Source organism: Eptatretus burgeri, chromosome 8 (assembly GCF_056783735.1).
Source record: "Eptatretus burgeri isolate ZD-2024b chromosome 8, Ebu_testis_v1, whole genome shotgun sequence".
Lineage (NCBI taxonomy): Eukaryota > Metazoa > Chordata > Myxini > Myxiniformes > Myxinidae > Eptatretus > Eptatretus burgeri.
The window spans coordinates 17,590,384-17,602,863 of NC_140968.1; the positions used below are offsets into that span (position 1 = coordinate 17,590,384).

The 12,480-nt window shown below is 46.2% G+C and overlaps 1 long non-coding RNA gene and 2 pseudogenes across 2 annotated transcripts in view; 2 read left to right on the plus strand and 1 right to left on the minus strand.

Moving 5' to 3' along the window:
* LOC147021213 (uncharacterized) overlaps positions 1-3,134 on the plus strand; it is a 16,814-nt pseudogene extending 13,680 nt beyond the window's left edge.
* The window catches only part of LOC147021206 (uncharacterized), a 777,227-nt gene that overhangs the window by 603,236 nt on the left and 161,511 nt on the right, over positions 1-12,480 (minus strand). The window lies entirely within an intron of this gene.
* Positions 1-12,480, plus strand: part of LOC147021212 (uncharacterized) — a 56,107-nt pseudogene that overhangs the window by 27,557 nt on the left and 16,070 nt on the right. Inside the window, exon 3 of the transcript XR_015061328.1 lies at positions 5,361-5,420. The product of XR_015061328.1 is annotated as an uncharacterized LOC147021212 (transcript). The remainder of the gene's footprint in view (positions 1-5,360; positions 5,421-12,480) is intronic.

The window sequence follows — 12,480 nt, forward strand, 5'->3', positions numbered from 1 at the left end:
CATACAGGAGAGTATCCTTAGAAATGCTCCATATGTGATAAAGGCTTCTTTCGAAAAGGCATTTTGAAGATGCATATGAGGATCCACATCGGTGAGTGACCTCACAAATGCTCCACATGTGATAAAAGTTTCTCTGAAAAAGGCAGTTTGAAAATACATATGAGGATCCATACAGGAGAGCATCCTTACAAATGCTCTGTATGTGATATAGCTTTCTCTTGTAAATGCAGTTTGAAAAGGCATATGAGGATCCACACAGGAGAGGTTCCTCAGAAATACTCCATATGTGATAAAGGTTTCTCTCGAAAAGGCATTTTGGAAAGGCATATGAGGATCCATACAGGAGAGCATCCTTACAAATGCTCCATATGTGATAAAGGTTTCTCTGAAAAAAGCTATTTCAATCAGCATATGAGGATCCATACAGGAGAGCGACCTTACAAATGCTGCACGTGATAAAGGTTTCTCTCAAAAAGACAGTTTGAATAAGCATATGTGGATCCACACAGGAGAGCGTTGTTACAAGTGCTCGATGTGTGATAAAGGTCTCTCTCAAAAAGTCAATTTCAATCAGCACATGAGGATCCACACAGGAGAGCACACAAAAAGAACAGACAACAATGCAGTAACGAGAAAATGAAGCATCCGACAAATCCCTCAGAATAGAAGAAGGCCACAGGTAAAACACAAAAAAATGTGTTAACTAATCAGCAAAGAGTAACTCTGCAGAATAAAACTAATTCTTAAGCATCCCTCTCTTCAATGAACAAAACCAAAGCTATAAACCAACTTGCAGTGCCAGTATTCCAATATAGCTGTGCAATTATAAACTGGCCACAATTAGAGATCAACAATTCATAGATGTGCTTTAGGCACCAAAAAAAGGAAAGTTCTAACTATTCACACGACGTTCTACAAAAACCAATGCATACCGATGTTGTATTTACCAAGATTAGAATGAGGAGGCCGTCGGATGGAGGCTAACCAAGTGCAAAGAACATTGTGTGTCAGACTAGCAGAGGATGTGAAAAGCTCAATAGACTATAGCATGAGATTTGTACACAAGCAAGAAAACAACAAACCAGAAAAGGGATCCTTAATCCATTTCGCAACATGCTTCAAAAAACAGGTGCAAATGATGGATACTACACAGGAAAACGAAACAGAAACAAACACAGCCCCAATGATTGCAAAGAAAAAAAAGAAATATACTCTGCCAAATGGGAGAGAGATAAAAGAGCAGAAAGATTGGAAAAACTAAGGAAATAGAAAGATTGGAAAAAGAGCTTGAGAATGCATGGATTAACAAGGAAGGTTCATTGGAAAGGTTAAGAAGGGGTCTAATTAATTGAGATTGACAATGATTCATAAATGTTCAACATCAAGAACACCACACTAATGCCTTCAAGAAAACGGTGGGAAGTGTGGATATCACAAATGAAGCATTGCGTCTGGACATAGTGCTCAAACACAAAAAGGAAAAGTCAGCATTGTTGATTGAGCTTTCAGTTCTCAATGACTGAATTAAATGCCACAGAAATCTGGAAAATGATGAAATGCCAGGATCTGAACAATGAGATCAAGAGGACCACACAATTGAAGAGAACTGAAATTATACCAGTGATAGTCGGAGTGACAGGAATGATAAAGAAACCCCTTTCTGATCACTTAAAAATCACTCGGAGGGAGGAAATCACTCCTGACACGCTACAAGTGGGGGCTGTCAAAGGTTCAGTGAAGATTTTGATGAGTCCTTGGAACGAGGCTCTGAGAACGACATTTCACAATTTGGTTCATGAATCATGATCCTTCACCAACAAGGAGGTGGAGATTTTGATTTCTGGTCGAACTTCCTCCCACCTCCTGAAATCCAAAAGAGATAACAACCAATGACAGTCGAAAAAACTCAAAGTAAATGACAGAAGAAAAGAGCAGCTGTTTGAAAATTTACTCGGAAGATTCAATGGAAAACTAAGGAAATAGAAGCAGACGATTGCAATCCCTCCACCTCAAAAAAAGATGAACTACTTTTGGAAAGGGATTTATGAAAGCTCAAAAGAACACAACAAGAAGGTGGAACAGATCCAAAACTTGGAAAAGAAGAAGCAACATTGAGAGGATAATTAATTGCCAAACAGAAAATTATGAAACACTCACCAAGATGCCAAATTCAAAAGCCCTGGTGTGAATGGCATCCCACATTTCTGGTGCTCTTCAAAATCACTACATTCAACCAATGGATGCGTGGTAATCCAATCCTGATCTTGCCTCCCGAGTTTTCAGGCAATGCACCATTTTAAGTCCTCTCTCATCCTGACCCACTATTTTTCGATCTTCACTCATTCACTGTGTCTTTTGCACCTGAGAATGAGAAAAACGTTCATTCAACCCTTGACTTTTTGTTGTATACATAGTCTAAGCTCGTGAAAGAGCTTGGACACAGAACATATCAGGACACAACATAACAAAGGGAACAGCAGTAGAAAGGGGAAACACCAACAGCAGGGCAGAGTGGAAAATTAGACAGAGACTGACAAGTAACACATGCAGATATTGAGGGGCAGGCAACAACCTCAGGGGTGGACAATTTGGATTCTAAAGCAAAATTTTGGAAGTGGTGGGGTATTCCTTATTGGATGCAGAAAAGATCCTGGTTTGGGATGACTTGAAATGGTGGTGAACATCTGTCTTGAAGACCTGGAGGGAAGAATCAGATTGAAGAGGGTGTGGAAGATGGTTCCACAGATGGGAAAAAGAGGAATACACGAGTGGAGGTAAGCAGTGGTTCTGGATTTAAACAGTTTCACTCTGCGCGGGTTTCTGATAGACTGTGTGGAACCTACACATACCAAGGAGAGAGTAAGCATGGAGAGGGCAGAGGGTGTAAGACTAGGAATTAGTTGGAAGAAGACGTAGACCACCGACCTGTTGACAATGTCGAAGTGATAGGCCCATCCACTCACCTTCATCATGAGAGATTGCAATGATCTTGAAAGCCTTGGTTTCCACAGGTTTAAGAAGGACGATGCATGACTGAGGATGTCAAGTCTGGTTTTGGAGGCCAACTTTGAAATTTTGCTTGTCCAAGAGAGATCCTGGGTGAGAGTGAGTAGATGGGTTTGTGGAACCCTCCTTGGGTGGGGTGGGGGAGAAAGAGAGGGGGTGGGGGTGGGGCAGGAGGAAGAGAGATACTGTAGGTGTTTGACGAGTTTGTAGTTTTTGTCAAGGTTTGAAGAGAGGGAAGTGGCTGCTGTCTGTCAGAAAGATGAGGGATGTCACGGTAGAGTGTGGAGTCATCAGCAAGAAGATAATGAGGATTTTCCAGAGAGTCAATGAGATCATTGATGAAGGTTAGGAATAAGATGGGGCTGAGAACACTGCATTGGGGGTAGTCCAGCCATGAGAGGGAGAGGAGAAGAAAAGGTTCTTTTGAGACCCTCATGCTGGCGATGAGAGTGGAGGAAGTCAGTAATGCAAGAGTGCAGTTGGTGTTGGATTCAATAGGCAGACAGTTTGGAGAGCAATGCAGCATGTCAGTGTGTATCAAAAACACTAGATTTGTTCAGAAAGGCAGCCCTGATCTCATGCTGATATTGAAGGCCTCCATCCATTGTTGGCAGAGTAAAAGCAGCATGTCCAAGTTCGAGTGGCCGAGTCTGAATCCAAATTGATGATGTGAGATGAGGATGTTGGATAAAAGTTGTGATTTTTATCTCTCCTGGAATGATGGATTGCATGACCTTGCTGCTGAGTGCAGTGAGCTCAAATGCAGGACCCCATGCCCGAACAAACAATAGTGGATGCCAGCTTGTCAGAAGGAAATACAGTATTTTAAAATCCTTTTCCAGACCTCTTTTTAGTTTTTGCCTCTGCACTAATCCAGGTGCAGCCAAGTGAGATTTACTGTAAAGTTTCTGCAGTTTTGTTTAAATAAATGGAGAAGGTGAAATAAGAACGACTTCTCTTGCTTCAACAGTTTATTGAGCATTGTAGGTGGAGATTGATGAAAAACCTGAAAGATAAAATGAAAACTCTCTCAGGATGCTTTCTATAACAATTTTGAGACAAACTTCAGGGCAATACTTCTGGGAAAATGTGTTCAATGATAGATGCTGTTACCATTAACTAGAGTTGAAGAGTACATATATTACCAATGCAATGTACTCACCATTCAACAATTTTGATTAACTATCTCCAGTCATTAATGACTGTGTTAAGCAAAAAGACATGATAGTTTATAGACAAATGTACGTTCCAATATGACTAATGACTGCAATTATTCTGCAGTTGAACAGTAAAAATATTGCAGTGAGTCGACCAAGAACAGTAATCGTAAAATTGTTCTCCAGTAAATGATGTACGGTATACATAAGTCATGACACTTCTTGTTATCTATACGAATAAAAGGGAGTGTGTGCGTCATTGTATGTGTTTTTGCAGTGCTGGTATTCCGGCATTAAATTGGGTGTTTGGGTTAATTAAAACACCCCTTTTGAAGATAATTAATGGCCTTATTTAATTATCTCCTTCATCAGGTGATCCTCGGCCACCTTGCTGTCTGGGGTCTTCAGGTGTTTCGTGGGTAACCTCGCTCGGGTCTGAGGCCGCCATTTTTTGGCCTGGATGTAAGCTCCAGATTTGAAAGTATCAGCAGTTCTGACTCCTCCAAAAAGTGTTGATTTGTCCAATTTGGACATTGCATGGGCGTTTCTGGGTGCATATAGTTGTATCGAGGGCAATTGGTAATCGCTTGCCAAGCCAGGCATTCCGTTGGAGTGCTTGAGTGCTTTAGCCACTTACTAAGTTGTACAGTACAGTTTGTGTCCTGATTGGGATGTACGGTCGACAGTTCCTACAAGGTAGAGGTAGGTTTTCAGCATACACGGATGTTGTACATATAGGCATATTTGGATCTGTACAAACTCTCTGTGGGTGTGTGGACATTCCATGCCTGTTACGGGCATCATGGTGGCAAAGTTTCATTTATCAGGTTCTATCAGGTCTTCCTTTGTCCTCGCGCCTGTTTCTAAAGCATTTGGTTTTTGTATTTGCTTTACAAAGGTTATATGTTTCCCTTTTTGAGTTTCAAAGCAAAATATATTTGATAACTATATCCAAGCCGTTTGAGTATTATCGTGCTTTCTAAATTACCGAGCCAATTTTTTCCACCCATTATATGCAGCTGTTTATAAGGAACGATGTTTGTGATCATATCCTTGAAACATCTATATCAATGTAACGTCGTTTTTCGGTGAAAGCCATTCAAGGTTTATGGGTTGTGTACAGTACGTACTGTAATCGGTAATCAAGTTGACTCGATATTGTGTGTGTGTGTCGTTGATTGGTATCTACATATGCAGGTTTCAGAATGTGTAATGGAGTCCAACCAGGGCAAGCTCAAAGCATCCACCTTTATTCCGGTAAGGGGTCATGATTCATGGACCAAGCTGTGAAGTTTTCTGTTCTCAAAGTTTGGTGCCGAGGGCTCTCTTCAGGATCGTCGTTGAGCCCTGGACATCTTACAAATGTCGTTCATTTGTTATAATATTCCCAGGGATAGTTTTTAGCTCACCTGTAAAGTCGTTCCGGGGAGCTTATGGGATGGCTTGTCATCCGTCCACAAATACTTGCAACTTCTTCTCAGAAACAACACATACAATTTCAATGAAATTTGACCACAACCTTTATCACTCGTGATGGCATTTAAAAAACACGGGGTCTGAAGGGGTCTACAGAGGGAGTTTGGGAGGAAACCCCCCCCGCCCCCCACCCATACACATAACTTGTATGAAACTCGCGCCAAGCTTCATCCCCCATGACGAACCACAGTTTGTTCATGACATGAGAAAAATCTGCTTTCAGGAGATTTAAGGGGGGTTGCCCCCAAAATATGTATGTGCTTTCTTTTCTGAACCCACACACAAAATTTCGATGAAATTTGACCACAATCTTTATCACCTGTGATGTACCAAGGTTTGTTCATGGTATTAAAAAAAAATCTATAGGAATTTACTTTCTTCTCCATTATATATTTTGTGGGTCATGCATGCTGACCATTGGTTGTCTGATTATATTATCAATTCCAGCCACGAACAGGTGAGTGCCCAGGGGTATTGCCCCATGTTTAATATCTCTGTGAGGTTCTTTGTCATCATTCCTGTAGGTCCAGCTATCACTGGTACACCTTTGGCATTCTTCAACTTCCAGGGTCTTACTTCATTCTTGAGGTCTTGGTGTTTGGTCATTTTATTGAATTCTGCATCCTTTAGTCCAAAATCACTGCTATTAACACCTCAACAGCAATGCCTTCTCTTTTTTGTTTTTTTTTTTGTACCCAACTGTGATATCTGGTCGCAATGCTTTGTTTTCGATGTTCACGCTCGATGGGATCATTCGGTCGAATGTGAGTGGTAGGGACTTCCATGTTTTCAGTGATTACTTTTGGTTCATGTTCCCAAAAACTTTCTGGAACTGGGACATCAAAGTTTTTGCAGATGTGCCAGTGGATTACATTATCAACTCTGTTGTGTCGTCGTTTGTGCAGCTGTTCTAACATGAGTTTGTTTTTCTGTGTGTGTTTGGCCATGAAGCATAACATATTCTCATTACTAATCCCACCTCCACCCCTCATCTTTCTTCTTCTTTTTTTAGGTCATCTCTAATGAGATGACCTAATAAAACCAGTCTCGATGTCTGTCCGTCCGTCCTTCCCCATTTATTTCTTCCGATTTTCTTGATATTTGGTATGTGGGTAGATGTCGATGAGGGATGCACGACGGTATGACCTCTGACCCAATTGATGGTCAATGTCAAGGTCACTCCAAAGTTGCGAAATCGTCCATTTTCAAAATCTATCTTCTCCGCCGTTTATGATCCGATCATCGAAATTCTTTCGGATTCTGATAATATGGAACAATATCTAAATTTGGTCGCTCTAAATATCGAAATGCTCTGCGCTTGGTACAAGATCAGAGTGTGGACTGCTAAAATGGAGGCAAATTGGGTCGAGTGAATTTGGAAAGCACATGTCCCCATGCTCGCGAGTGTACAAGGCCCGACGTGCTGCGTGCCGCGAGTGCTGTTCGCCAGACGCGCAGAACGAGTCCCGACGACACCGCCAGGCCTGTCTGCGTGGCGGACCTCACAGCGTGGGCCATGTGCGAGTGACGTCATCGGGGATCTCGGAGCACGAAAGGCAGGTGGGTACCACACGGCTCGCATAGGCGATGGCTCGAAAACGAGTATTTAATGTGATTAACGGGGCGACGCTACAGCCTCATGTATCCATATGGAGGGGGCGAGCGTGTACTGTAAACTGCTGCCCTGGAGACGCAAGGCTCATCGAGCCTTGCCACGAGTACACAATGCCCGGCCAGGATGTAGTGAACATCCTCGTCAGGGGAATAGGAGCACTAGTTAGGGGATGGGTTTAGCATTAGATACACCGGCCTCATGGGGCATGAGCAGTCCTCCATTTTGCCTGGTAACATGAGTTAGGGGGAATTTAGTATTGAATTTAGAAATGGATTAAAGACATGGACAGATATGGAATGTGTAGTGGGGATGTAGATGACCTACGTAGAATTAAATGGAACATGAATTTGAGTAAGGGATGACGAGGGGCACAAGCTAGTTAGGGGAACGTAGTCAGTTGAGCATCAGTGATGTGAAAAATAAAAATAAAACCAAGAAGAAAGAAACATGATGACTGAATGTGGGTCAGCGGGCCCGATTGTGAATAGAGTCAATGTGGAATGTATGGTGCGAACGAATGATTGGGGGGAGGAGTGAATCCCACCCAGGGAACCCAACACGGGGTTAGTGTAATAATAGTTAGCGGGTTAGTTCAATTAACCAATCGGATGTCCCTTTGCAGTTGGTGTTGAACGAAAGCACGGAACCTTTTGTAGGGTGCAGGAGACAATTGACCGGCTGGGAGCATGGCTGGTGAAACGTGCACACTGAGTAGAGGGCACCCCGGGCACCGAAATAGTTGGCCAGAGTGGGCCAGGGGTCCAAAGGACCAAGTTAGTGTAATGGGCAGGGGTAGCCCACGGAAACGGGACCCGGAGCACCAAAATGCCACGTGGGCATCGACGGGTAAGATGCCAGGAAGGGCATCCCCCACGTTCATAAGGAGTAGGTAGGCTCGGAGACAGCCTCAGCGACCCGGGGGTGCCGAAGATCGAGTTAAGCAGATGGGTATCCCTGGCAATGGAGCCACGCTACCCAGCCACGAAATTGTGCAAGAGCATGAGTGAAAATTTGTAGGCCAGGCCCAAAGTAATAACGAACACCAACACAGGCGATGGGAATCATGGTTTCTTGAACAGAAAGTTTAAAGAGACAGGCGTGTTGAAAAGCCCTGGGGATAGATTAACGTTAATAAATGCCAGGATAGATAGGAAATGTGTTCCCCTTCGCACCATCCATCCCTTCGCTGTTCCTTGGCCACTGGACTCACCTTAGAAAATTGCTGAAATCTGTGGGAGTTATTCTGAGGCTGCATTGGGCCTCGAGACAGATTCACTAGTCTCTTCCTCAATCCCCTCAAAAAGGATCTTTGGGATTGGAGATAGATGGTCAGGACAGGTTAGCCAAACAAAGATGATAAAGGGGTCTAGGGACACATGTAATTATAAAAATTAACCCCACCCAGAAAGGGGGGACCCCATGAAGGCCCTGTCCAATCAGGACGAACGATGACGTCAGCTTCACCATGGCCCCTCCCCGACTTTGGGGATCTATAAATTACGACACCATCCTCAGAGTAGAGTGAGAGAGTCGGAGAGTTCGTTGTTGGTTGAGGGAGGAAGAGGTTTGCTGTTTGGATTTGAAAGTTCGTTCGTTCGTTGGTTGGTTGTGAGAGAGGTGAAAAGACCTCGACCAGACCTCAGTCGGGTCCTGCTCCTGTCTGCAGCCAAGTTCATACCTTGGACTCAGCGCTCTCCACCCGGGCTCCTTTGCAGACACGGTCTCCACACATGCGGCTGTGGGCCGAACTGCACGACCTCTGTCGGGTGCCGCACCACGGAGCATCCCTTCCCTCGGAATGTTCAGGTACCAAAAGAACTGCGACCTCAACTCCCTCCCTCCGTAGCTGCAAAATACTTTGCCATTCGACTGGGTTTCTTTTGTCCGAGTATGTGTCTGAGTGTGTGGAGCCTTTCCATTAAGTAAAAGCTGTTTACGTTTTTGATTACTGTAATTCTTGCCTGAATTATTCTCGTGACAAGTCTGCTCTGTTTCCTCTTTTGTAAGTTGCTGTAAAATTGTCGCACTACATCTCTCTTCTGTCCCCTGCATAACACACCAATAAACCTGTTCCTGTGCCACATGATTTTCCTCGCCTTAGTGTAAATAAATTATTGTAGAAACGTTCCCAGTTCATTTTTGTCTTTTCCTTCATTGGTCCAGCATGGTTCGAATCTGAGTTTAGCCGGGTCTTTGTCCCCGATAATCTGTTCATTCTTGCCGGTACATCCTTGGCAGTTCCGCTCGGCTGCATCCGAACCGGAAAGGTAGTTGGTAGAGTGATCCTGTTTGGGCAAGGCGTATCGAGGGCGTGGTTCCCCGGTAGTCGAAACCGCGTGGTTAATTAGGTAACTTGAGTCGAGACAAGTGGACCCTACGCTACGCGGTTGAGGTATTGGCGTCTACGGTCGGTTAAGTGACCCGCCGCGTCACGGAATTATCCGTGAGCCTCGGCCTACAATTCCGGGAGTCTGGTGGGAGACTATGTAACTTCCCCCACCTCGTGGTCATTCTAGCCACCGGACCTCCGGCCTGCAACAATATATATTGTTGTGGTTGACCAAATTCGCAAACCACCATTCAGGTCCCTTAGGTGAGATATCTCGGTAAGTATATGTGTAGTTAGGCCCAAACCCGTTGTCTAGAGGGAATAAATGTCATTCATGAAGGCTGCGACTCTTCAGGATAGCCGTTTTTCTTTTACTATCTTTATTTTGGACCAGCCGCCATTATTACCACCACCAACCATGTCTCAACAGCCATCACACAACAACCACCAACCACAACGCCGCTTCACCACAACCGCCACGACCTTTACCGTCACAACTCGCCACCATCGCATCACCGTCATCTCGCGCCACTCGTGGGCACCGATGCTGGACTCGTGTAGGGCGCGCACCGAGCAGCGTGTTCAAAAGCATCGCGGACTTTCTGAAGAAAAACGGATCAAAAACGACTCACGCCCACTTTTGTTCCGTCCAATCGGTGAGCGAGGGGCGATTTGGCCCCACCTCCAGGGCGTTGGAGGGCGGTCGCTATATGCAAATTCATGGATCAAAAAGCTTTCACGCCCACTTTTCCTCGGGCCAATGGGGAGCCAGGTGAAGGGTCGGAGGCAAAGGGTCAAGGGTAAAAGAGCGAAGCCACGGGGCTTATAAAAACGACTGCGTTCGTAAGCAGTTCGCAGTTGGGAGTTCGCAGTTGCAGTTCGCAGTTGGGAGTTCGCGGAGTCGGAGTGAAGAGGACGGAGCTGTGGAGAGGCGGCGGCGGCGAAGGCGGTTGAGGGGGTGCTCGCGTCGGATTCGGGGAACTGCGGAGGGAGAGGCCGGCGGCGCGACCGAGGTCGTGGTGGAGACGCTCGTCGCGGGACCCGAGAGTTTGTGAAATCCTCCTTTCCCCGAGCATCAGCAACCCCCTCCTGTTTCCCCCCCGCGCTGAGATAGTGCGACAAAAGGGGGCCCCCTTCCCACCCCCTACCAGACACTGTCCGCGAGGCCCACGGAGTTGAGGCACCACCGCCACTTCGCCTCTCATCATCAGACGGGTAGGCCCGACACGGTCTCGGCCCCAGGCCCGCCTACCCCCCTCATCCTGGAGGATGGTTCTCTTTTCTTTTGCTTTGGGAATATGTGTTGTCGGCGCCGTCTGTGAAGTAAAATTGTATAAGTGTTGCCGAGTGCCCGGTAGTCGGATAGATCTGCATTGTTGCATTTGCTTTTTGTCTTCTTCTTTTACATGTGCTTTTGGTGGAATTGTATATGTGTGCTTTCCGTTCATCGCGAAATAAATGTGCTTATTGTTGAACTGTTTTCCCGCTTCGCTTCGTCATTTCTTTCATTGAATCCCCATCTTGCTTCACGTAAAGGGTTGGTCGTGGGCTAAGATGCCCGATAATTAATCGAACCGTCGAGGCCGACGAATAACACCGCTCGGTTATCCCGATAGTACAGAACGGGTCGCTTAAGTGGCCAGTGTCCGAAGTCGACCTGCGGCGAGGTGCGATCGCCCGGTCTACCCTCCGTGTGGGTACTTAGGTAGGTCGAATTTGGCGAGCAACCCTATCCCACGCGGGGGCCGATTGGCTCGATCGCGGTGAGACCGAAAGGTCCACCCGTGACTGGTTCCCGGCGTTAGTCCGAGAGGGTCACGACTGGATTGTCCGTCCGGTGGGCGACGTGCCGCGATTCGAGTTACGTGGCCGTTCGCACGCCGGCGGGCGCGAAATCCGCAACACTGGTGTCAGGTCGTGCGATATAAACTCATCGCCCTCCTCGCAGTACTGGTAACGGAGAACGGGAAAACGGGCTCTCCTGTCTCCAATTAAATTCACGGGAATCGGTCCAGGGGTGAGAGGAGCGACCCCCGATTCCCTCCAAATTACGAGCGAGCTAAATTAACCCTTTAAGAGAAGCAAGATGGCGTCTCAAGGCGAGCGGGAGCCGGGGGTATTAGAAATGGATGTAGAATGTGTAGAATCCATGGCTCAGGATGAAATCCCCGTGCAGGAAATGTTGATTGTACAGGAAAACGAACTCGCCCAACTGAACCCAGAGCCCGAAATGGGTGCGGCAGCGGCTGCGGTGTATGACACCTCCCCTCCCCCTCTCCACCAAAACCCTTCCCCAACCCCTGCCGAAACGGCTCACTCAAGCGCACCCGACATGGCCCGGCTAATCACCATGCTGGCAAAGATGGATGCGAATGCACAAAAGATGAATGCGGATATGAAAAACGAAATGAAAGGCATGAACAAACAAATAAACGAAAAGATGGATACAAATACAAATGAAATGAAAAACGAAATGAACAAGCAAATAAACGGAATGGAAGCAAACATGAAGGAAGAAACGAAAAAGCTCCGGGGTGAGACGCAGAACATGGGCCGATGCCTGCAGGCGGGCATGAAGGCAGTGAGCAGGGAGCTTAAAATGGCGACTCCACGTGTAGGAACGAACGAACTGGGAGGGGGTGCAACGGTGACCGAAAGGGAAAAATTAAATGGGGAGACCAAAACGTGCGAGACGAGACACGAGGTGACGACAACAGAAACTTATAAATGTATAGAGACACGGGAGACAAAAAAAAATAGAGGAGAGACTGCATGATGAGGACGGGGTAAGTGACGCACAGACACACACAGAGGTAGTGGTGGATAATGGGGGTGAGCTCGCGGACTGGGTAGAGACCCGGTGCGAGCAGCTGGATGGCCTCCTCCAGGAACGAGGG